The 27,769-nt window shown below is 41.9% G+C and overlaps 1 protein-coding gene across 1 annotated transcript in view; it reads left to right on the forward strand.

The window, feature by feature from the left end:
* The window catches only part of LOC128446732 (piggyBac transposable element-derived protein 4-like), a 291,349-nt gene that overhangs the window by 256,787 nt on the left and 6,793 nt on the right, over nucleotides 1-27,769 (forward strand). The window lies entirely within an intron of this gene.

Genomic DNA, 27,769 nt, shown 5'->3' on the forward strand with positions numbered 1-27,769 from the left:
GTGTCAAAATAACTGACTAGCGCCCCCTAACGGGCAGCCCCGGCACTAAGATTGGCCGACATGTACAAAAATCGATTTGGGCATGTGTCTTTTCATAACAAACAAATAAGTCTCTTGGATAGATATACTAGACTAAACAGGAAGCCCACCATTTTGGATTTAGTGGCCATTTTAGCCCTATTCCACATTTTTACTTTGATTTACTTGTCGTAGAGCTTTCATCAGATCAACTTCAAATTCAGATGAGTGTCATCACAACAAGATTGAGATAAAGACTGATTAAGGGATTTTTTTCCCTTCACACCGTGTGACCGTGGCGTGGCATTAAAGTTTGGTTACACGCCATCAAAACACGAGCATCTGTATCTCGAACATACATGGTCCAATCAAGTCCAAACTAGACATGTAAGACAAGAGTTTCGGCCTGATGACATCTACACAGAAATTATGACTTGAAATCACAGCGCCCCCTGGTGGCAACATGAATTGACATGTTTTATTCTTTGATGAACTGCTCCTGGCTGCTTTAAGATATACAGCTCAAATGAGCTCAGTCAAGTCATTGAATCAAGGTCAGAATTGTGAAATTTCCTCAAACCATTTAAACATTGAGGTGCGGCGAAGGATCATCCTTCGCCAAAGGACACGATGTTTTCATAAGTCCACTGTGCATTGTCCTATCACTACCAAACTTCTGTCACATGATAAGAGTACAAGCCTGAACAGCTCTATGTGTCAATATTTCCTCAGTGTCATAGCGCCACCTACTGATTATCCATGAAACAGGAAGTACTTTGTTAATCCACACTGCCTTATCCAACCGGCTCCAAACTTCTGACCTATGATCACAATCCTGATCTGAACAGCTCCATATATAAACATTAGTTCAGGGTCATAGCGCCACCTACTGATCAGTGTGAAAATTACATTGTGGTAAAATTTTCCAATTGACACGAAACTGCTCACGCTACATCAGAGCGGCTACTTGAACAGATCTATAAGTCTGTGTGTAATAATAGTGATGGCGCCACCTACTGGCAAACCTACTGCCGCAGAGCGCAAAACGCATGCAACGTGGAGAAGTGCATGCTCGATCGATGATGTGCGCTTAGTCATCGATCGCTCTCTCCACCGACCGCAACAGGCTTCAACGTGCGGGTGCTCGGGCCCGCAAGTGCTACAACGTAGCCCTAGTTAGGGCCCGAGCACCGAATGGTGAGAGGCCCTATTGAATCTGTAAGGATTTTTATTATTATTATTATTATTAGGGCCCGAGCACCGAATGGTGAGAGGCCCTATTGAATCTGTAAGGATTTTTATTATTATTATTATTATTATTATTATTATTATTTCCCTTTGGGGGGCTTTTTCAGGGTCTAGACATGCTCAAAAAGTTATGAAACTTTGCAGGAAATTCAAGGTCTGCGGATATTTTAGTATTCTGGAGTAATTGGAATTGGGCGTGGCAAAATGGCTCTACAGCGCCCCCTGGAACCAGCCCCTAGGTTTCCACATAACGGATTTTCATCAAAATCTGGATATAGGTGTATCGTGACCAGTCATGAAAAAAAGTCTCATGGAGCATTATGAAAAACGCAACAGGAAGTCCGCCATTTTGCTTTTAGTGGCCATTTTGGCAATATCCCACATTTTTACTTTTACGTACTTGTCCCAGGGCTTTCATCAGATCAACTTCAAATTCAGATGAGTGTCATCACAACAAGATGGAGATAAAAAATGATTGAGGGATTTTTTTTTTATCACACCGTGTGACCGTGGCATGGCGTTAAAAATTGGTTACACGCCATCAAAACACGGGCATCTGTATCTCGGACATACATGTTCCAATCAAGTCCAAACTAGACATGTAAGACAATAGTCCCCGCCTGATGACATCTATGCATAAATGATGACTTAAAACCGCAGCGCCCCCTGGTGGCAACAGGAAATGTCTTGTTTTTTGCTTGTCTTACACTTGGATGAATTTCTCCTCATCCACTGACCTCAACCATGTCAAACTGTATCAAATGGGTCCCAAGACATTGACAATGAAGACATAAGATTACCGTGACTTTTCGTCAAACGCCATATGAATGGCGTGGCATTAAAGTTCATCAACTCGCCGTGAAACACGAAATTGCTGTAACTTCAGTGTTCATGATTCTAATTCTCTCAAACTACATGTGTGTAACAACAGCCCCCCCCTGAAGATATTCATATGGTTTTAAGAAATGGGCGTGGCAAAAAAACTGACCAGCGCCCCCTATAGGGCAACCCCGGCACTACGATGGCCGACATTTATACAAATCTATCGGGACATGTGTCGTTTCATAACAAACAAAAAAATATCTTGGATAGGTATGCTTGACCAAACAGGGAGGCCGCCATTTTGGATTAAGTGGCCATTTTTTTTCCATATTCCACATTTTTACTTGATGCACTTGTCCCAGGGCTTTCATCAGATTAACTTCAAATTAAGATCAGTGCCATCACAACAAGATGGAGATAAAAAGTGATTAAGAGATTGACCTTTCGTCACACCGTGTGACCGTGGCGTGGCGTCTTGAGTTTGATTAAACGCCATCAAAACACGAGGTTCTGTATCTCGGACATACATTGTCCAATCGAGTCCAAACTAGACATGTAAGACAAGGGTGCCATCCTGATGACATCTACACAGAAATTATGACTTGAAATTACAGCGCCCCCTGGTGGCTACAGGAAGTGACATGTTTTATACTTTGATGAACTGCTCCTGGCTGATTTACGATATACAGCTCAAATCAGATCAGTCAAGTCATTAGATCATGGTCAGAATTGTGACGTTTCCTCAAACCGTGTAAACATTGATGTGCGGCGAAGGATTCTCCTTCGCCAAAGGACACGATGTTATCATAACTCCACTGTGCATTGTCCTATCACTACAAAACTTCTGTCACATGGTCAGAGTCCAAGCCTGAACAGCTCTATGTGTCAATATTTCCTCAGTGTCATAGCGCCACCTACTGATTCGCCAGGAAACAGGAAGTACTTTGTTAATCCACTCTGCATTATCCAACCGGCTCCAAACTACTGACCTATGATCACAATACTGATCTGAACAGCTCCACATATAAATATTAGATCAGGGTCATAGCGCCACCTACTGATCAGTGTGAAAATTAAGTTGTGTTAACATTGTCCAATTGACACAAAATTGCTCACGCTACATCAGAGAGCCTACATGAACAGATATATATGTCTGTGCGTAATAATAGTGATGGCGCCACCTACTGGCAAACCTACTGCCGCAGAGCGCAAAACGCATGCAACGTGGAGAAGTGCATGCTCGATCGATGATGTGCGCTTGGTCATCGATCGCTCTCTCCACCGACCGCAACAGGCTTCAACGTGCGGGTGCTCGGGCCCGCAAGTGCTACAACGTAGCCCTAGTTATTATTATTTCCCTTTCGGGGGCTTTTTCAGGGTCTAAACATGCTCAAAAAGTTGTGAAACTTTGCAGGAAATTCAAGGTCTGCGGACAATTTAGTATTCTGGAGTAATTTGAATTGGGCGTGGCAAAATGGCTCAACAGCGCCCCCTGGAACCAGCCCCTAGGTTTCCACATAAGCGATTTTCACCAAAATCTAGACACTGGTGTAACGTGACTAATCATATAAAAAAGTCTATTGGCGCATTGTGAAAAATGCAACAGGAAGCCCGCCATTTTGGATTTAGTGGCCATTTTGGCCAAATTCCACATTTTTACTTTAATGTACTTGTCGTAGAGCTTTCATCAGATCAACTTAAAAATTAGACGGGTATCATCACAACAAGATTGAGAAAAAAAATGATCAACGGAATTTTTTTCCGTCACTTCGTGTGACCGTGGCGTGTCGTCAAAGTTTGGTTCCACGCCATCAAAACACGGGCATCTGTATCTCGAACATACATGGTCCAATCAAGTCCAAACTAGACATGTAAGACAAGAGTCCCGGCCTGATGACATCTACACAGAAATAATGACTTAAAATCACAGCGCCCCCTGGTGGCACCAGGAAATGTCTTGTTTTTTGCTTGTCTTACACTTGGATGTATTCCTCCTCATCCACTGATCTCAACCATGTCAAACTGTACCAAATGGGTCTCAAGACATTGATAATGAAGGCATAAGATAACTGTGACTTTTCGTCAAACGCCATATTAATGGCGTTGCATCAAAGTTCATCACCTCGCCGTGAAGCACGAAATTGCTTTAACTTCAGTGTTCATGGTTCTATCTCACTCAAACTACATGTGTGCAACAACATCCCCCCCCTGAAGATTTTCATATGGTTTTAAGGAATGGGCTAGGCAAAATAACTGACTAGCGCCCCCTAACGGGCAGCCCCGGCACTACGATTGGCCGACATGTACAAAATTCGATTTGGGCATGTGTCTTTTCATACCAAACAAATAAGTCTCTTGGATAGATATGCTAGACTAAACAGGAAGCCCGCCATTTTGGATTTAGTGGCCATTTTAGCCCTATTCCACATTTTTACTTTGATTTACTTGTCGTAGAGCTTTCATCAGATCAACTTCAAATTCAGATGAGTGTCATCACAACAAGATTGAGATAAAAACTGATTTAGGGATTTTTTTCCCTTCACACCGTGTGACCGTGGCGTGGCGTTAAAGTTTGGTTACACGCCATCAAAACACGAGCATCTGTATCTCGAACATACATGGTCCAATCAAGTCCAAACTAGACATGTAAGACAATAGTCCCCGCCTGATGACATCTATGCATAAATGATGACTTAAAACCGCAGCGCCCCCTGGTGGCAACAGGAAATGTCTTGTTTTTTGCTTGTCTTACACTTGGATGAATTTCTCCTCATCCACTGACCTCAACCATGTCAAACTGTATCAAATGGGTCCCAAGACATTGACAATGAAGACATAAGATTACCGTGACTTTTCGTCAAACGCCATATGAATGGCGTGGCATTAAAGTTCATCAACTCGCCGTGAAACACGAAATTGCTGTAACTTCAGTGTTCATGATTCTATCTCTCTCAAACTACATGTGTGTAACAACAGCCCCCCCCTGAAGATATTCATATGGTTTTAAGAAATGGGCGTGGCAAAAAAACTGACCAGCGCCCCCTATAGGGCAACCCCGGCACTACGATGGCCGACATTTATACAAATCTATCGGGACATGTGTCGTTTCATAACAAACAAAAAAATATCTTGGATAGGTATGCTTGACCAAACAGGGAGGCCGCCATTTTGGATTAAGTGGCCATTTTTTTTCCATATTCCACATTTTTACTTGATGCACTTGTCCCAGGGCTTTCATCAGATTAACTTCAAATTAAGATCAGTGCCATCACAACAAGATGGAGATAAAAAGTGATTAAGAGATTGACCTTTCGTCACACCGTGTGACCGTGGCGTGGCGTCTTGAGTTTGATTAAACGCCATCAAAACACGAGGTTCTGTATCTCGGACATACATTGTCCAATCGAGTCCAAACTAGACATGTAAGACAAGGGTGCCATCCTGATGACATCTACACAGAAATTATGACTTGAAATTACAGCGCCCCCTGGTGGCTACAGGAAGTGACATGTTTTATACTTTGATGAACTGCTCCTGGCTGCTTTACGATATACAGCTCAAATGAGCTCAGTCAAGTCATTGAATCAAGGTCAGAATTGTGACATTTCCTCAAACCATTTAAACATTGAGGTGCGGCGAAGGATCATCCTTCGCCAAAGGACACGATGTTATCATAACTCCACTGTGCATTGTCCTATCACTACCAAACTTCTGTCACATGATAAGAGTACAAGCCTGAACAGCTCTATGTGTCAATATTTCCTCAGTGTCATAGCGCCACCTACTGATTCGCCAGGAAACAGGAAGTACTTTGTTAATCCACTCTGCATTATCCAACCGGCTCCAAACTACTGACCTATGATCACAATACTATTCTGAACAGCTCCACATATAAATATTAGTTCAGGGTCATAGCGCCACCTACTGATCAGTGTGAAAATTAAGTTGTGTTAACATTGTCCAATTGACACAAAATTGCTCACGCTACATCAGAGCGCCTACATGAACAGATATATATGTCTGTGCGTAATAATAGGGATGGCGCCACCTACTGGCAAACCTACTGCCGCAGAGCGCAAAACGCATTTAACGTGGAGACGTGCATGCTCGATCGATGATGTGCGCTTGGTCATCGATCGCTCTCTCCACCGACCGCAACAGGCTTCAACGTGCGGGTGCTCGGGCCCGCAAGTGCTACAACGTAGCCCTAGTTATTATTATTTCCCTTCGGGGGGCTTTTTCAGGGTCTAGACATGCTCGAAAAGTTGTGAAACTTTGCAGGAAATTCAAGGTCTGCGGACAATTTAGTATTCTGGAGTAATTTGAATTGGGCGTGGCAAAATGGCTCAACAGCGCCCCCTGGAACCAGCCCCTAGGTTTCCACATAAGCGATTTTCCCCAAAATCTAGACACTGGTGTAACGTGACTAATCATAGAAAAAAGTCTATTGGAGCATTATGAAAAATGCAACAGGAAGCCCGCCATTTTTGATTTAGTGGCCATTTTGGCCAAATTCCACATTTTTACTTTAATGTACTTGTCGTAGAGCTTTCATCAGATCAACTTAAAAATTAGACGAGTGTCATCACAACAAGATGGAGATAAAAAGTGATTGAGGGATTTTTTTTTTATCACACCGTGTGACCGTGGCATGGCGTTAAAAATTGGTTACACGCCATCAAAACACGGGCATCTGTATCTCGGACATACATGTTCCAATCAAGTCCAAACTAGACATGTAAGACAATAGTCCCCGCCTGATGACATCTATGCATAAATGATGACTTAAAACCGCAGCGCCCCCTGGTGGCAACAGGAAATGTCTTGTTTTTTGCTTGTCTTACACTTGGATGAATTTCTCCTCATCCACTGACCTCAACCATGTCAAACTGTATCAAATGGGTCCCAAGACATTGACAATGAAGACATAAGATTACCGTGACTTTTCGTCAAACGCCATATGAATGGCGTGGCATTAAAGTTCATCAACTCGCCGTGAAACACGAAATTGCTGTAACTTCAGTGTTCATGATTCTATCTCTCTCAAACTACATGTGTGTAACAACAGCCCCCCCCTGAAGATATTCATATGGTTTTAAGAAATGGGCGTGGCAAAAAAACTGACCAGCGCCCCCTATAGGGCAACCCCGGCACTACGATGGCCGACATTTATACAAATCTATCGGGACATGTGTCGTTTCATAACGTTGTCCCAGGGCTTTCATCAGATTAACTTCAAATTAAGATCAGTGCCATCACAACAAGATGGAGATAAAAAGTGATTAAGAGATTGACCTTTCGTCACACCGTGTGACCGTGGCGTGGCGTCTTGAGTTTGATTAAACGCCATCAAAACACGAGGTTCTGTATCTCGGACATACATTGTCCAATCGAGTCCAAACTAGACATGTAAGACAAGGGTGCCATCCTGATGACATCTACACAGAAATTATGACTTGAAATTACAGCGCCCCCTGGTGGCTACAGGAAGTGACATGTTTTATACTTTGATGAACTGCTCCTGGCTGATTTACAATATACAGCTCAAATCAGATCAGTCAAGTCATTAGATCATGGTCAGAATTGTGACGTTTCCTCAAACCGTGTAAACATTGATGTGCGGCGAAGGATTTTCCTTCGCCAAAGGACACGATGTTATCATAACTCCACTGTGCATTGTCCTATCACTACAAAACTTCTGTCACATGGTCAGAGTCCAAGCCTGAACAGCTCTATGTGTCAATATTTCCTCAGTGTCATAGCGCCACCTACTGATTCGCCAGGAAACAGGAAGTACTTTGTTAATCCACTCTGCATTATCCAACCGGCTCCAAACTACTGACCTATGATCACAATCCTGAATAGAACAGCTCCATATATGAATATTAGTTCAGGATCATAGCGCCACCTATTGATCAGTGTGAAAATTAAGTTGCGGAAACATTGTCCAATTGACACAAAATTTCTCACGCTACATCAGAGCGCCTACTTGAACAGATATATATGTCTGTGCGTAATAATAGTGATGGCGCCACCTATTGGCAAACCTACTGCCGCAGAGCGCAAAACGCATTTAACGTGGAGAAGTGCATGCTCGATCGATGATGTGCGCTTGGTCATCGATCGCTCTCTCCACCGACCGCAACAGGCTTCAACGTGCGGGTGCTCGGGCCCGCAAGTGCTACAACATAGCCCTAGTTAGGGCCCGAGCACCGAATGGTGAGAGGCCCTATTGAATCTGTAAGGATTTTTATTATTATTAGGGCCCGAGCACCAAATGGTGAGAGGCCCTATTGAATCTGTAAGGATTTTTATTATTATTATTATTAGGGCCCGAGCACCGAATGGTGAGAGGCCCTATTGAATCTGTAAGGATTTTTATTATTATTATTATTATTATTATTATTATTATTATTATTATTATTATTTCCCTTTGGGGGGCTTTTTCAGGGTCTAGACATGCTCAAAAAGTTATGAAACTTTGCAGGAAATTCAAGGTCTGCGGATATTTTAGTATTCTGGAGTAATTGGAATTGGGCGTGGCAAAATGGCTCTACAGCGCCCCCTGGAACCAGCCCCTAGGTTTCCACATAACGGATTTTCATCAAAATCTGGATATAGGTGTATCGTGACCAGTCATGAAAAAAAGTCTCATGGAGCATTATGAAAAACGCAACAGGAAGTCCGCCATTTTGCTTTTAGTGGCCATTTTGGCAATATCCCACATTTTTACTTTTACGTACTTGTCCCAGGGCTTTCATCAGATCAACTTCAAATTCAGATGAGTGTCATCACAACAAGATGGAGATAAAAAATGATTGAGGGATTTTTTTTTTATCACACCGTGTGACCGTGGCATGGCGTTAAAAATTGGTTACACGCCATCAAAACACGGGCATCTGTATCTCGGACATACATGTTCCAATCAAGTCCAAACTAGACATGTAAGACAATAGTCCCCGCCTGATGACATCTATGCATAAATGATGACTTAAAACCGCAGCGCCCCCTGGTGGCAACAGGAAATGTCTTGTTTTTTGCTTGTCTTACACTTGGATGAATTTCTCCTCATCCACTGACCTCAACCATGTCAAACTGTATCAAATGGGTCCCAAGACATTGACAATGAAGACATAAGATTACCGTGACTTTTCGTCAAACGCCATATGAATGGCGTGGCATTAAAGTTCATCAACTCGCCGTGAAACACGAAATTGCTGTAACTTCAGTGTTCATGATTCTATCTCTCTCAAACTACATGTGTGTAACAACAGCCCCCCCCTGAAGATATTCATATGGTTTTAAGAAATGGGCGTGGCAAAAAAACTGACCAGCGCCCCCTATAGGGCAACCCCGGCACTACGATGGCCGACATTTATACAAATCTATCGGGACATGTGTCGTTTCATAACAAACAAAAAAATATCTTGGATAGGTATGCTTGACCAAACAGGGAGGCCGCCATTTTGGATTAAGTGGCCATTTTTTTTCCATATTCCACATTTTTACTTGATGCACTTGTCCCAGGGCTTTCATCAGATTAACTTCAAATTAAGATCAGTGCCATCACAACAAGATGGAGATAAAAAGTGATTAAGAGATTGACCTTTCGTCACACCGTGTGACCGTGGCGTGGCGTCTTGAGTTTGATTAAACGCCATCAAAACACGAGGTTCTGTATCTCGGACATACATTGTCCAATCGAGTCCAAACTAGACATGTAAGACAAGGGTGCCATCCTGATGACATCTACACAGAAATTATGACTTGAAATTACAGCGCCCCCTGGTGGCTACAGGAAGTGACATGTTTTATACTTTGATGAACTGCTCCTGGCTGCTTTAAGATATACAGCTCAAATGAGCTCAGTCAAGTCATTGAATCAAGGTCAGAATTGTGACATTTCCTCAAACCATTTAAACGTTGAGGTGCGGCGAAGGATCATCCTTCGCCAAAGGACACGATGTTTTCATAAGTCCACTGTGCATTGTCCTATCACTACAAAACTTCTGTCACATGATAAGAGTACAAGCCTGAACAGCTCTATGTGTCAATATTTCCTCAGTGTCATAGCGCCACCTACTGATTATCCATGAAACAGGAAGTACTTTGTTAATCCACACTGCCTTATCCAACCTGCTCCAAACTTCTGACCTATGATCACAATCCTGATCTGAACAGCTCCATATATAAACATTAGTTCACGGTCATAGCGCCACCTACTGATCAGTGTGAAAATTACATTGTGGTAAAATTTTCCAATTGACACCAAACTGCTCACGCTACATCAGAGCGGCTACTTGAACAGATCTATAAGTCTGTGTGTAATAATAGTGATGGCGCCACCTACTGGCAAACCTACTGCCGCAGAGCGCAAAACGCATGCAACGTGGAGAAGTGCATGCTCGATCGATGATGTGCGCTTGGTCATCGATCGCTCTCTCCACCGACCGCAACAGGCTTCAACGTGCGGGTGCTCGGGCCCGCAAGTGCTACAACGTAGCCCTAGTTAGGGCCCGAGCACCGAATGGTGAGAGGCCCTATTGAATCTGTAAGGATTTTTATTATTATTATTATTATTATTTCCCTTTGGGGGGCTTTTTCAGGGTCTAGACATGCTCAAAAAGTTATGAAACTTTGCAGGAAATTCAAGGTCTGCGGATATTTTAGTATTCTGGAGTAATTGGAATTGGGCGTGGCAAAATGGCTCTACAGCGCCCCCTGGAACCAGCCCCTAGGTTTCCACATAACGGATTTTCATCAAAATCTGGATATAGGTGTATCGTGACCAGTCATGAAAAAAAGTCTCATGGAGCATTATGAAAAACGCAACAGGAAGTCCGCCATTTTGCTTTTAGTGGCCATTTTGGCAATATCCCACATTTTTACTTTTACGTACTTGTCCCAGGGCTTTCATCAGATCAACTTCAAATTCAGATGAGTGTCATCACAACAAGATGGAGATAAAAAATGATTGAGGGATTTTTTTTTTATCACACCGTGTGACCGTGGCATGGCGTTAAAAATTGGTTACACGCCATCAAAACACGGGCATCTGTATCTCGGACATACATGTTCCAATCAAGTCCAAACTAGACATGTAAGACAATAGTCCCCGCCTGATGACATCTATGCATAAATGATGACTTAAAACCGCAGCGCCCCCTGGTGGCAACAGGAAATGTCTTGTTTTTTGCTTGTCTTACACTTGGATGAATTTCTCCTCATCCACTGACCTCAACCATGTCAAACTGTATCAAATGGGTCCCAAGACATTGACAATGAAGACATAAGATTACCGTGACTTTTCGTCAAACGCCATATGAATGGCGTGGCATTAAAGTTCATCAACTCGCCGTGAAACACGAAATTGCTGTAACTTCAGTGTTCATGGTTCTATCTCTCTCAAACTACATGTGTGTAACAACAGCCCCCCCCTGAAGATATTCATATGGTTTTAAGAAATGGGCGTGGCAAAAAAACTGACCAGCGCCCCCTATAGGGCAACCCCGGCACTACGATGGCCGACATTTATACAAATCTATCGGGACATGTGTCGTTTCATAACAAACAAAAAAATATCTTGGATAGGTATGCTTGACCAAACAGGGAGGCCGCCATTTTGGATTAAGTGGCCATTTTTTTTCCATATTCCACATTTTTACTTGATGCACTTGTCCCAGGGCTTTCATCAGATTAACTTCAAATTAAGATCAGTGCCATCACAACAAGATGGAGATAAAAAGTGATTAAGAGATTGACCTTTCGTCACACCGTGTGACCGTGGCGTGGCGTCTTGAGTTTGATTAAACGCCATCAAAACACGAGGTTCTGTATCTCGGACATACATTGTCCAATCGAGTCCAAACTAGACATGTAAGACAAGGGTGCCATCCTGATGACATCTACACAGAAATTATGACTTGAAATTACAGCGCCCCCTGGTGGCTACAGGAAGTGACATGTTTTATACTTTGATGAACTGCTCCTGGCTGCTTTAAGATATACAGCTCAAATGAGCTCAGTCAAGTCATTGAATCAAGGTCAGAATTGTGACATTTCCTCAAACCATGTAAACATTGATGTTTGGCGAAGGATCATCCTTCGCCAAAGGACACGATGTTTTCATAAGTCCACTGTGCATTGTCCTATCACTACCAAACTTCTGTCACATGATAAGAGTACAAGCCTGAACAGCTCTATGTGTCAATATTTCCTCAGTGTCATAGCGCCACCTACTGATTCGCCAGGAAACAGGAAGTACTTTGTTAATCCACTCTGCATTATCCAACCGGCTCCAAACTACTGACCTATGATCACAATACTAATCTGAACAGCTCCACATATAAATATTAGTTCAGGGTCATAGCGCCACCTACTGATCAGTGTGAATATTAAGTTGTGTTAACATTGTCCGATTGACACAAAATTGCTCACGCTACATCAGAGCGCCTACATGAACAGATAAATAGATGTCTGTGCGTAATAATAGTGATGGCGCCACCTACTGGCAATCCTACTGCCGCAGAGCGCAAAACACATTTATTGTGGAGAAGTGCATGCTCGATCGATGATGTGCGCTTGGTCATCGATCGCTCTCTCCACCGACCGCAACAGGCTTCAACGTGCGGGTGCTCGGGCCCGCAAGTGCTACAACGTAGCCCTAGTTATTATTATTATTTCCCTTTGGGGGGCTTTTTCAGGGTCTAGACATGCTCAAAAAGTTATGAAACTTTGCAGGAAATTCAAGGTCTGCGGATATTTTAGTATTCTGGAGTAATTGGAATTGGGCGTGGCAAAATGGCTCTACAGCGCCCCCTGGAACCAGCCCCTAGGTTTCCACATAACGGATTTTCATCAAAATCTGGATATAGGTGTATCGTGACCAGTCATGAAAAAAAGTCTCATGGAGCATTATGAAAAACGCAACAGGAAGTCCGCCATTTTGCTTTTAGTGGCCATTTTGGCAATATCCCACATTTTTACTTTTACGTACTTGTCCCAGGGCTTTCATCAGATCAACTTCAAATTCAGATGAGTGTCATCACAACAAGATGGAGATAAAAAATGATTGAGGGATTTTTTTTTTATCACACCGTGTGACCGTGGCATGGCGTTAAAAATTGGTTACATGCCATCAAAACACGGGCATCTGTATCTCGGACATACATGTTCCAATCAAGTCCAAACTAGACATGTAAGACAATAGTCCCCGCCTGATGACATCTATGCATAAATGATGACTTAAAACCGCAGCGCCCCCTGGTGGCAACAGGAAATGTCTTGTTTTTTGCTTGTCTTACACTTGGATGAATTTCTCCTCATCCACTGACCTCAACCATGTCAAACTGTATCAAATGGGTCCCAAGACATTGACAATGAAGACATAAGATTACCGTGACTTTTCGTCAAACGCCATATGAATGGCGTGGCATTAAAGTTCATCAACTCGCCGTGAAACATGAAATTGCTGTAACTTCAGTGTTCATGATTCTATCTCTCTCAAACTACATGTGTGTAACAACAGCCCCCCCCTGAAGATATTCATATGGTTTTAAGAAATGGGCGTGGCAAAAAAACTGACCAGCGCCCCCTATAGGGCAACCCCGGCACTACGATGGCCGACATTTATACAAATCTATCGGGACATGTGTCGTTTCATAACAAACAAAAAAATATCTTGGATAGGTATGCTTGACCAAACAGGGAGGCCGCCATTTTGGATTAAGTGGCCATTTTTTTCCCATATTCCACATTTTTACTTGATGCACTTGTCCCAGGGCTTTCATCAGATTAACTTCAAATTAAGATCAGTGCCATCACAACAAGATGGAGATAAAAAGTGATTAAGAGATTGACCTTTCGTCACACCGTGTGACCGTGGCGTGGCGTCTTGAGTTTGATTAAACGCCATCAAAACACGAGGTTCTGTATCTCGGACATACATTGTCCAATCGAGTCCAAACTAGACATGTAAGACAAGGGTGCCATCCTGATGACATCTACACAGAAATTATGACTTGAAATTACAGCGCCCCCTGGTGGCTACAGGAAGTGACATGTTTTATACTTTGATGAACTGCTCCTGGCTGATTTACAATATACAGCTCAAATCAGATCAGTCAAGTCATTAGATCATGGTCAGAATTGTGACGTTTCCTCAAACCGTGTAAACATTGATGTGCGGCGAAGGATCATCCTTCGCCAAAGGACACGATGTTTTCATAAGTCCACTGTGCATTGTCCTATCACTACCAAACTTCTGTCACATGATAAGAGTACAAGCCTGAACAGCTCTATGTGTCAATATTTCCTCAGTGTCATAGCGCCACCTACTGATTATCCATGAAACAGGAAGTACTTTGTTAATCCACACTGCCTTATCCAACCGGCTCCAAACTTCTGACCTATGATCACAATCCTGATCTGAACAGCTCCATATATAAACATTAGTTCAGGGTCATAGCGCCACCTACTGATCAGTGTGAAAATTACATTGTGGTAAAATTTTCCAATTGACACGAAACTGCTCACGCTACATAAGAGCGGCTACTTGAACAGATCTATAAGTCTGTGTGTAATAATAGTGATGGCGCCACCTACTGGGAAACCTACTGCCGCAGAGCGCAAAACGCATGCAACGTGGAGAAGTGCATGCTCGATCGATGATGTGCGCTTGGTCATCGATCGCTCTCTCCACCGACCGCAACAGGCTTCAACGTGCGGGTGCTCGGGCCCGCAAGTGCTACAACGTAGCCCTAGTTATTATTATTATTATTATTATTTCCCTTTGGGGGGCTTTTTCAGGGTCTAGACATGCTCAAAAAGTTATGAAACTTTGCAGGAAATTCAAGATCTGCGGATATTTTAGTATTCTGGAGTAATTGGAATTGGGCGTGGCAAAATGGCTCTACAGCGCCCCCTGGAACCAGCCCCTAGGTTTCCACATAACGGATTTTCATCAAAATCTGGATATAGGTGTATCGTGACCAGTCATGAAAAAAAGTCTCATGGAGCATTATGAAAAACGCAACAGGAAGTCCGCCATTTTGCTTTTAGTGGCCATTTTGGCAATATCCCACATTTTTACTTTTACGTACTTGTCCCAGGGCTTTCATCAGATCAACTTCAAATTCAGATGAGTGTCATCACAACAAGATGGAGATAAAAAATGATTGAGGGATTTTTTTTTTATCACACCGTGTGACCGTGGCATGGCGTTAAAAATTGGTTACACGCCATCAAAACACGGGCATCTGTATCTCGGACATACATGTTCCAATCAAGTCCAAACTAGACATGTAAGACAATAGTCCCCGCCTGATGACATCTATGCATAAATGATGACTTAAAACCGCAGCGCCCCCTGGTGGCAACAGGAAATGTCTTGTTTTTTGCTTGTCTTACACTTGGATGAATTTCTCCTCATCCACTGACCTCAACCATGTCAAACTGTATCAAATGGGTCCCAAGACATTGACAATGAAGACATAAGATTACCGTGACTTTTCGTCAAACGCCATATGAATGGCGTGGCATTAAAGTTCATCAACTCGCCGTGAAACACGAAATTGCTGTAACTTCAGTGTTCATGATTCTATCTCTCTCAAACTACATGTGTGTAACAACAGCCCCCCCCCTGAAGATATTCATATGGTTTTAAGAAATGGGCGTGGCAAAAAAACTGACCAGCGCCCCCTATAGGGCAACCCCGGCACTACGATGGCCGACATTTATACAAATCTATCGGGACATGTGTCGTTTCATAACAAACAAAAAAATATCTTGGATAGGTATGCTTGACCAAACAGGGAGGCCGCCATTTTGGATTAAGTGGCCATTTTTTTTCCATATTCCACATTTTTACTTGATGCACTTGTCCCAGGGCTTTCATCAGATTAACTTCAAATTAAGATCAGTGCCATCACAACAAGATGGAGATAAAAAGTGATTAAGAGATTGACCTTTCGTCACACCGTGTGACCGTGGCGTGGCGTCTTGAGTTTGATTAAACGCCATCAAAACACGAGGTTCTGTATCTCGGACATACATTGTCCAATCGAGTCCAAACTAGACATGTAAGACAAGGGTGCCATCCTGATGACATCTACACAGAAATTATGACTTGAAATTACAGCGCCCCCTGGTGGCTACAGGAAGTGACATGTTTTATACTTTGATGAACTGCTCCTGGCTGCTTTAAGATATACAGCTCAAATGAGCTCAGTCAAGTCATTGAATCAAGGTCAGAATTGTGACATTTCCTCACACCATGTAAACATTGATGTTTGGCGAAGGATCATCCTTCGCCAAAGGACACGATGTTTTCATAAGTCCACTGTGCATTGTCCTATCACTACCAAACTTCTGTCACATGATAAGAGTACAAGCCTGAACAGCTCTATGTGTCAATATTTCCTCAGTGTCATAGCGCCACCTACTGATTCGCCAGGAAACAGGAAGTACTTTGTTAATCCACTCTGCATTATCCAACCGGCTCCAAACTACTGACCTATGATCACAATACTGATCTGAACAGCTCCACATATAAATATTAGTTCAGGGTCAGAGCGCCACCTACTGATCAGTGTGAAAATTAAGTTGTGTTAACATTGTCCGATTGACACAAAATTGCTCACGCTGTATCAGAGCGCCTACATGAACAGATATATATGTCTGTGCGTAATAATAGTGATGGCGCCACCTACTGGCAAACCTACTGCCGCAGAGCGCATTTAACGTGGAGAAGTGCATGCTCGATCGATGATGTGCGCTTGGTCATCGATCGCTCTCTCCACCGACCGCAACAGGCTTCAACGTGCGGGTGCTCGGGCCCGCAAGTGCTACAACGTAGCCCTATTTAGGGCCCGAGCACCGAATGGTGAGAGGCCCTATTGAATCTGTAAGGATTTTTATTATTATTATTATTATTATTATTATTATTATTTCCCTTTGGGGGGCTTTTTCAGGGTCTAGACATGCTCAAAAAGTTATGAAACTTTGCAGGAAATTCAAGGTCTGCGGATATTTTAGTATTCTGGAGTAATTGGAATTGGGCGTGGCAAAATGGCTCTACAGCGCCCCCTGGAACCAGCCCCTAGGTTTCCACATAACGGATTTTCATCAAAATCTGGATATAGGTGTATCGTGACCAGTCATGAAAAAAAGTCTCATGGAGCATTATGAAAAACGCAACAGGAAGTCCGCCATTTTGCTTTTAGTGGCCATTTTGGCAATATCCCACATTTTTACTTTTACGTACTTGTCCCAGGGCTTTCATCAGATCAACTTCAAATTCAGATGAGTGTCATCACAACAAGATGGAGATAAAAAATGATTGAGGGATTTTTTTTTTATCACACCGTGTGACCGTGGCATGGCGTTAAAAATTGGTTACACGCCATCAAAACACGGGCATCTGTATCTCGGACATACATGTTCCAATCAAGTCCAAACTAGACATGTAAGACAATAGTCCCCGCCTGATGACATCTATGCATAAATGATGACTTAAAACCGCAGCGCCCCCTGGTGGCAACAGGAAATGTCTTGTTTTTTGCTTGTCTTACACTTGGATGAATTTCTCCTCATCCACTGACCTCAACCATGTCAAACTGTATCAAATGGGTCCCAAGACATTGACAATGAAGACATAAGATTACCGTGACTTTTCGTCAAACGCCATATGAATGGCGTGGCATTAAAGTTCATCAACTCGCCGTGAAACACGAAATTGCTGTAACTTCAGTGTTCATGATTCTATCTCTCTCAAACTACATGTGTGTAACAACAGCCCCCCCCTGAAGATATTCATATGGTTTTAAGAAATGGGCGTGGCAAAAAAACTGACCAGCGCCCCCTATAGGGCAACCCCGGCACTACGATGGCCGACATTTATACAAATCTATCGGGACATGTGTCGTTTCATAACAAACAAAAAAATATCTTGGATAGGTATGCTTGACCAAACAGGGAGGCCGCCATTTTGGATTAAGTGGCCATTTTTTTTCCATATTCCACATTTTTACTTGATGCACTTGTCCCAGGGCTTTCATCAGATTAACTTCAAATTAAGATCAGTGCCATCACAACAAGATGGAGATAAAAAGTGATTAAGAGATTGACCTTTCGTCACACCGTGTGACCGTGGCGTGGCGTCTTGAGTTTGATTAAACGCCATCAAAACACGAGGTTCTGTATCTCGGACATACATTGTCCAATCGAGTCCAAACTAGACATGTAAGACAAGGGTGCCATCCTGATGACATCTACACAGAAATTATGACTTGAAATTACAGCGCCCCCTGGTGGCTACAGGAAGTGACATGTTTTATACTTTGATGAACTGCTCCTGGCTGCTTTAAGATATACAGCTCAAATGAGCTCAGTCAAGTCATTGAATCAAGGTCAGAATTGTGACATTTCCTCACACCATGTAAACATTGATGTTTGGCGAAGGATCATCCTTCGCCAAAGGACACGATGTTTTCATAAGTCCACTGTGCATTGTCCTATCACTACCAAACTTCTGTCACATGATAAGAGTACAAGCCTGAACAGCTCTATGTGTCAATATTTCCTCAGTGTCATAGCGCCACCTACTGATTCGCCAGGAAACAGGAAGTACTTTGTTAATCCACTCTGCATTATCCAACCGGCTCCAAACTACTGACCTATGATCACAATACTGATCTGAACAGCTCCACATATAAATATTAGTTCAGGGTCAGAGCGCCACCTACTGATCAGTGTGAAAATTAAGTTGTGTTAACATTGTCCGATTGACACAAAATTGCTCACGCTGTATCAGAGCGCCTACATGAACAGATATATATGTCTGTGCGTAATAATAGTGATGGCGCCACCTACTGGCAAACCTACTGCCGCAGAGCGCATTTAACGTGGAGAAGTGCATGCTCGATCGATGATGTGCGCTTGGTCATCGATCGCTCTCTCCACCGACCGCAACAGGCTTCAACGTGCGGGTGCTCGGGCCCGCAAGTGCTACAACGTAGCCCTATTTAGGGCCCGAGCACCGAATGGTGAGAGGCCCTATTGAATCTGTAAGGATTTTTATTATTATTAGGGCCCGAGCACCGAATGGTGAGAGGCCCTATTGAATCTGTAAGGATTTTTATTATTATTATTATTATTATTATTATTATTATTTCCCTTTGGGGGGCTTTTTCAGGGTCTAGACATGCTCAAAAAGTTATGAAACTTTGCAGGAAATTCAAGGTCTGCGGATATTTTAGTATTCTGGAGTAATTGGAATTGGGCGTGGCAAAATGGCTCTACAGCGCCCCCTGGAACCAGCCCCTAGGTTTCCACATAACGGATTTTCATCAAAATCTGGATATAGGTGTATCGTGACCAGTCATGAAAAAAAGTCTCATGGAGCATTATGAAAAACGCAACAGGAAGTCCGCCATTTTGCTTTTAGTGGCCATTTTGGCAATATCCCACATTTTTACTTTTACGTACTTGTCCCAGGGCTTTCATCAGATCAACTTCAAATTCAGATGAGTGTCATCACAACAAGATGGAGATAAAAAATGATTGAGGGATTTTTTTTTTATCACACCGTGTGACCGTGGCATGGCGTTAAAAATTGGTTACACGCCATCAAAACACGGGCATCTGTATCTCGGACATACATGTTCCAATCAAGTCCAAACTAGACATGTAAGACAATAGTCCCCGCCTGATGACATCTATGCATAAATGATGACTTAAAACCGCAGCGCCCCCTGGTGGCAACAGGAAATGTCTTGTTTTTTGCTTGTCTTACACTTGGATGAATTTCTCCTCATCCACTGACCTCAACCATGTCAAACTGTATCAAATGGGTCCCAAGACATTGACAATGAAGACATAAGATTACCGTGACTTTTCGTCAAACGCCATATGAATGGCGTGGCATTAAAGTTCATCAACTCGCCGTGAAACACGAAATTGCTGTAACTTCAGTGTTCATGATTCTAATTCTCTCAAACTACATGTGTGTAACAACAGCCCCCCCCTGAAGATATTCATATGGTTTTAAGAAATGGGCGTGGCAAAAAAACTGACCAGCGCCCCCTATAGGGCAACCCCGGCACTACGATGGCCGACATTTATACAAATCTATCGGGACATGTGTCGTTTCATAACAAACAAAAAAATATCTTGGATAGGTATGCTTGACCAAACAGGGAGGCCGCCATTTTGGATTAAGTGGCCATTTTTTTTCCATATTCCACATTTTTACTTGATGCACTTGTCCCAGGGCTTTCATCAGATTAACTTCAAATTAAGATCAGTGCCATCACAACAAGATGGAGATAAAAAGTGATTAAGAGATTGACCTTTCGTCACACCGTGTGACCGTGGCGCGGCGTCTTGAGTTTGATTAAACGCCATCAAAACACGAGGTTCTGTATCTCGGACATACATTGTCCAATCGAGTCCAAACTAGACATGTAAGACAAGGGTGCCATCCTGATGACATCTACACAGAAATTATGACTTGAAATTACAGCGCCCCCTGGTGGCTACAGGAAGTGACATGTTTTATACTTTGATGAACTGCTCCTGGCTGCTTTAAGATATACAGCTCAAATGAGCTCAGTCAAGTCATTGAATCAAGGTCAGAATTGTGACATTTCCTCAAACCATGTAAACATTGATGTTTGGCGAAGGATCATCCTTCGCCAAAGGACACGATGTTTTCATAATTCCACTGTGCATTGTCCTATCACTACCAAACTTCTGTCACATGATAAGAGTACAAGCCTGAACAGCTCTATGTGTCAATATTTCCTCAGTGTCATAGCGCCACCTACTGATTCACCAGGAAACAGGAAGTACTTTGTTAATCCACTCTGCATTATCCAACCAGCTCCAAACTACTGACCTATGATCACAATACTGATCTGAACAGCTCCACATATAAATATTAGTTCAGGGTCATAGCGCCACCTACTGATCAGTGTGAAAATTAAGTTGTGTTAACATTGTCCAATTGACACAAAATTGCTCACGCTACATCAGAGCGCCTACATGAACAGATATATATGTCTGTGCGTAATAATAGTGATGGCGCCACCTACTGGCAAACCTACTGCCGCAGAGCCGAAACGCATGCAACGTTGAGAAGTGCATGCTCGATCGATGATGTGCGCTTGGTCATCGATCGCTCTCTCCACCGACCGCAACAGGCTTCAACGTGCGGGTGCTCGGGCCCGCAAGTGCTACAACGTAGCCCTAGTTAGGGCCCGAGCACCGAATGGTGAGAGGCCCTATTGAATCTGTAAGGATTTTTATTATTATTATTAGGGCCCGAGCACCGAAATCGGTGAGAGGACCTATTGAAATTGAAAAGATTATTATTATTATTATTTTTCTTCGCTCAATGAATTGGCTTTTTGAGGGCTTTAACGTGCTCAAAAAGTTTCTAAAGTGTACAGTAAATTAGAAATGTGCGCAAGTTTACGTATTCTGAAGTATTTGGGAACGGGTGTGTCAAAACCGCTCAATAGCGCCACCTACGGAAAAGCCCCTCATTTAGCATTCACCGATCATCAAAGAAAAAAAAGACTATTGTGTATCATGACTAGATGCACAAAAAAGTCCATCAGTGCATTATGAATAACGCAACAGGAAGCCCGCCAGTTTGACTTTAGTGGCCATTTTGGTCATATTCGATATTTTTTCTTTTAAGTACTCCTCCTACAGCTTTCATCAAATCAACTTACAATTTAGACGATCGTCATCACAACAAAATGGAGATCTAAAGTTATTGAAGGATTAAGTTTTAGCAAAACCGTCTGACCGTGGTGTGGCCTCAAAGTTTGATTAAACGCCATCAAAACACAGGCTCCTGTATCTTGGACATATTTTGTCCAATCGAGTCCAAACTATACACATAAGACAAGAGTCGCGACCTGAAGACATCGGTACAGAAATCGTGACTTAAAATCACAGCGTCCCCTGGTGGCAACAGCAAATGTCTTGTTTTTCTATGTCTTACAGTTTGACTCACTTCTCGTAGGGCCTTCATCAAATCAACGTAAAAATTTGATGCATGTGTACAAAACAAGATGAAGATCTAAAGTTATCAAAATTTAAACTTTTCATCAATCTGTGTGACCGTGGTGAGAAGACATCGGTACAGAAATCGTGACTTAAAATCACAGCGTCCCCTGGTGGCAACAGCAAATGTCTTGTTTTTCTATGTCTTACAGTTTGACTCACTTCTCGTAGGGCCTTCATCAAATCAACGTAAAAATTTGATGCATGTGTACAAAACAAGATGAAGATCTAAAGTTATCAAAATTTAAACTTTTCATCAATCTGTGTGACCGTGGTGAGGCTTATAAATTTGATAAACAAAATGAAAACACCATGTCTGTAGTTAATGGTCCAACACTGCTCTCTAGTGACTTAATATTGAATTACACCTGTAGTGCCAATATTAAGGCACCAGAGGTCAGTGTAACACCATGGTTTGATCAAGACACAAAATGTAACTATTGAAAAAGCCATTTCGTCCCCTCTTCCCCCAATTTAAATCTGTCACGAGCCGCACAACATATTTGATAACACAGGTTATAAAGTTATATATATACATATATATATATATAGTTATACAATATATATAAAAACTATAGTTTGTTGCATTTATTAAATAACAGAACGACAATAAAGACAACTGTTGACATTTAACTGGTATTTTTACCTGCTACAAAATAGGAAAACACCATACTCTGACCATGGCGTGGAGTCAAAGTCTGATCACATGCCATCAAAACACGAGCGTCTGTATCTTGGACATATTTGGTCCAATCAACTCCAAACTAGACATGTAAGACAAGAGTCGCGATCTGATGACATCTACAAGGACACCATGACTTAAAATCCTAGCGCCACCTGCTGGCTACAGGAAGTGAAGCGTTTATTCTTGCTGCAGAGCTTAAAACGCACGCAAGGCAGAGACGTGCGCTTGGTCATCGATCGCTCTCTCTTCCCCGACCGCAACTGACTTGAAATTGCCTGTGCTCGGGCCCGTTAGTGCTACAACGTAGCCCTAGTTATTATTATTTCCCTTTGGGGGGCTTTTTCAGGGTCTAGACATGCTCAAAAAGTTATGAAACTTTGCAGGAAATTCAAGGTCTGCGGATATTTTAGTATTCTGGAGTAATTGGAAGTGGGCGTGGCAAAATAACTGACTAGCGCCCCCTAACGGGCAGCCCCGGCACTAAGATTGGCCAACATGTACAAAAATCGATTTGGGCATGTGTCTTTTCATAACAAACAAATAAGTCTCTTGGATAGATATACTAGACTAAACAGGAAGCCCACCATTTTGGATTTAGTGGCCATTTTAGCCCTATTCCACATTTTTACTTTGATTTACTTGTCGTAGAGCTTTCATCAGATCAACTTCAAATTCAGATGAGTGTCATCACAACAAGATTGAGATAAAGACTGATTAAGGGATTTTTTTCCCTTCACACCGTGTGACCGTGGCGTGGCATTAAAGTTTGGTTACACGCCATCAAAACACGAGCATCTGTATCTCGAACATACATGGTCCAATCAAGTCCAAACTAGACATGCAAGACAAGAGTTCCGGCTTGATGACATCTACAAAGAAATTATGACTTGAAATCACAGCGCCCCCTGGTGGCAACATGAAGTGACATGTTTTATTCTTTGATGAACTGCTCCTTGCTGCTTTAAGATATACAGCTCAAATGAGCTCAGTCAAGTCATTGAATCAAGGTCAGAATTGTGACATTTCCTCAAACCGTGTAAACATTGATGTGCGGCGAAGGATTTTCCTTCGCCAAAGGACACGATGTTATCATAACTCCACTGTGCATTGTCCTATCACTACCAAACTTCTGTCACATGATAAGAGTACAAGCCTGAACAGCTCTATGTGTCAATATTTCCTCAGTGTCATAGCGCCACCTACTGATTCGCCAGGAAACAGGAAGTACTTTGTTAATCCACTCTGCATTATCCAACCGGCTCCAAACTACTGACCTATGATCACAATACTATTCTGAACAGCTCCACATATAAATATTAGTTCAGAGTCATAGCGCCACCTACTGATCAGTGTGAAAATTAAGTTGTGTTAACATTGTCCAATTGACACAAAATTGCTCACGCTACATCAGAGCGCCTACATGAACAGATATATATGTCTGTGCGTAATAATAGTGATGGCGCCACCTACTGGCAAACCTACTGCCGCAGAGCGAAAAACGCATTTAACGTGGAGAAGTGCATGCTCGATCGATGATGTGCGCTTGGTCATCGATCGCTCTCTCCACCGACCGCAACAGGCTTCAACGTGCGGGTGCTCGGGCCCGCAAGTGCTACAACGTAGCCCTAGTTTACTCTTGAAACAAGTGACTTATGTTGGCAGATACAAAACGGTTGTCTACCACTGCTGATCACAAGAAGTTGTTTTGTTGTGTCATCATTAGACAGAGGTAACCAGATGTTTGTTCCACTTTATTTCCCATGAAGGTTTTCTTTTATCGGTTTTTACTGGAGTTGTAAGTCTATATTCACAGTTTATTAAGTTCAATATGTTGGTCTACCCATGGCTGGATTACCAACTGAGCAAAGTGGGAAACTAACACAAGGATCCCAAAAGCCAAAGGTTTTCCCTCCATGGCATCACTACATAATTTAATTCATTGAAGGTTTCTTTCCAGTTTGCACCAGTGAAGAAGAATATCATCTATGTAGGATCTTCCATTAACCATTTAATGGTGATATGTTTTTAAACTAGTTTTAAGACTAATATTGTTTCAGTTAATGTTTGTGTTGATTTTATTTTATCAAATTGCTTCAATTGTTTCTCTGTGACAAGAAGTTAAGCACTCACGGAACCTCAGGCACAGTTGTATTAGTAACCAGCCAGTTTCAGTTAGTTATAGTTAGTTAGTTAAATAATTTAAACTTGTCAACAAGCTGTCAAAAAACAAAATCCAAGAAAACTGAGAAACCAGCAAATAATCAGATTGAAGAAACAACGGATTCTTTCCTTTTAACAAAGACCTTTATTCACTGATCATTGTCTACGAATTGATTCATCATCTAATCAGGGAGCTGGTTGGTTTCTGTGTGTCTGAGGAAATCAGTTAATGATTCTTCTATTGTAACAGATGAGGCCTCTCAGACTTCACCAAGGTAAATTAGCTTGTATAGTTTTGGTGAAGAACTCCAGCTCACATGAGTCTTAGCAGACAGGCATCCTATATAAATGTATCAGAGGTAGATAGTTTCAGGGTTCAAAGGTTTTCATTATCTTCATATTCAATTACAATGAACCTGAAGGATGCTTCTCTCTCCAAGATATCTACAGTGCCTTGCATAAGTATTCACCCCCTTTGGACTTTTCTACATTTTAACGACCAATTGCATTCACAAGTCACATTTGCAAGTCACATAATTAGTAAATAGGGTCCACCTGTCTGCAATTTAATCTCAGTATAAATACACCTGTTCTGTGACGGACTCAGAGTTTGTTGGAGATCATTACTGAACAAACAGCATCATGAAGACCAAGGAGCTCACCAAACAGGTCAGGGATAAAGTTGTGGAGAAATATGAAGCAGGGTTAGATTATAAAAAAATATCCAGTGCTTTGAACATCTCTCTGAGCACCATAAAATCCATCATAAGAAAATGGAAAGAATATGGCACAACCGCAAACCTACCAAGAGGAGGCCGTCCACCCAAACTGAAGAGTTGGACAAGGAGAAAATGAATCAGAGAAGCAACCAGGAGGCCCATGGTTACTCTGGAGGAGTTGCAGAGATCCACAGCTGAGGTGGGAGAATCTGTCCACAGGACAACTATTAGTTGTCTACTCCACAAATCTGGCCTTTATGGAAGAGTGGCAAGAAGAAAGCCATTGTTGAAAGGGATCCATCACAAATCCCGTTTGGAGTTTGCCAGAAGCCATGTGGGAGACACAGCAAACATATGGAAGAAGGTGCTCTGGTCAGATGAGACCAAAATTGAACTTTTTGGCCTCAATGCAAAACGCTATGTGTGGCGAAAACCCAACACTGCCCATCACCCTGAGCACACCATCCCAACAGTGAAACATGGTGGTGGTAGCATCATGCTGTGGGGATGCTTCTCTTCAGCAGGTACAGGGAAACTGGTCAGAATAGAGGGAAAGATGGATGGAGCCAAATACAGGGAAATCCTTGAAGAAAATCTGATGCAGTCTGCAAAAGACTTGAGACTGGGGCGGAGGTTCATCTTCCAGCAGGACAATGACCCTAAACATACAGCCAGAGCTACAAAGGAATGGTTTGGATTAAAGAATGTTAATGTCTTAAAATGGCCCAGTCAAAGCCCAGACCTCAATCCAATAGAGAATCTATAGCAAGACTTGAAGATTGCGGTTCACAGACGGTCTCCATCCAATCTGACTGAGCTTCATCTTTTTTGCCAAGAAGAATGGACAAACCTTTCCATCTCTAGATGTGCAAAGCTGGTAGAGACAAACCCCAAAAGACTTGCAGCTCTAATTGCAGCTGTAATTGCAGCGAAAGGGGGTTCTACCAAGTATTGACACAGGGGGGTGAATACTTATGCACCCAACAGATGTCAACTTTTTTGTTCTCATTATTGTTTGTGTCACAATAAAATTTATTTTGCACCTCCAAAGTACTATGCATGTTTTGTTGATCAAATGGGAAAAAGTTTATTTAAGTCTATTGAATTCCAGTTAGTAACAGTACATAATGGGAAAAAGTCCAAGGGGGGTGAATACTTATGCAAGGCACTGTATATATACATGTAAAGATGTATAGAAATATTATTAAAAAAAATTCATATTCATACATGTTTTGTAATTATGATATAGCTATATTTCATTAGATTTGTTTTAATTATTTTAAACCTAGGTTTTAATAGTTCAATTAATATATTTTTATAAAATTTCACATTTTTAGATTTTTATTTTCTATTAAAATATATACCTATATTTTTTATTAATTAGATGGTTAATTTTTTTATTAGATTCAATTGTATTATTAGATTTGTTTAATTATTTTAAACCTAGGTTTTAATAGTTCAATTAATATATTTTTATAAAATTTCACATTTTTAGATTTTTATTTTCTTTTAAAATATATACCTATATTTTTTATTAATTAGATGATTAATTTTTTTATTAGATTCAATTGTATTATTAGTCTCCATTTTTTTTAAGTTTCAATATCTATAAATGAAATAAAATATAAACAAACATAAATACAATCATAGCAGCCCACAAATCCAAGATCAGATTATTCTTTAGACGCATTTGTTCCAGAAATGAGGAATAACTTAAAACCAAGATGACATTTGTCGAATCAGTTAATCGACACAAAGCTGCACATAGAATAAGATTCCTCGTATATGTATCTATATGTTTAATCAGGTGGTTTAAATAAGCATCTGTTGAATGACACATACACTGTGAGTTGAATTAAAAACGCATAAATATCAGTATTATATTGAACATGGCTCCTCACACTTGCACCATGTTTTTGAATACATTTTAAACTTTGGAGGGGAAACAGCGCCCCCCGGCGGCCGGCCGGCGCCACGACTATGGGACACCTGGTCGTAATGGGGCGGGGCCGCTAAGCAGGAATCTAAATAAAACATCGTGCAG

This window comes from Pleuronectes platessa, chromosome 2 (genome assembly GCF_947347685.1).
Source record: "Pleuronectes platessa chromosome 2, fPlePla1.1, whole genome shotgun sequence".
Taxonomy (NCBI): Eukaryota; Metazoa; Chordata; class Actinopteri; order Pleuronectiformes; family Pleuronectidae; genus Pleuronectes; species Pleuronectes platessa.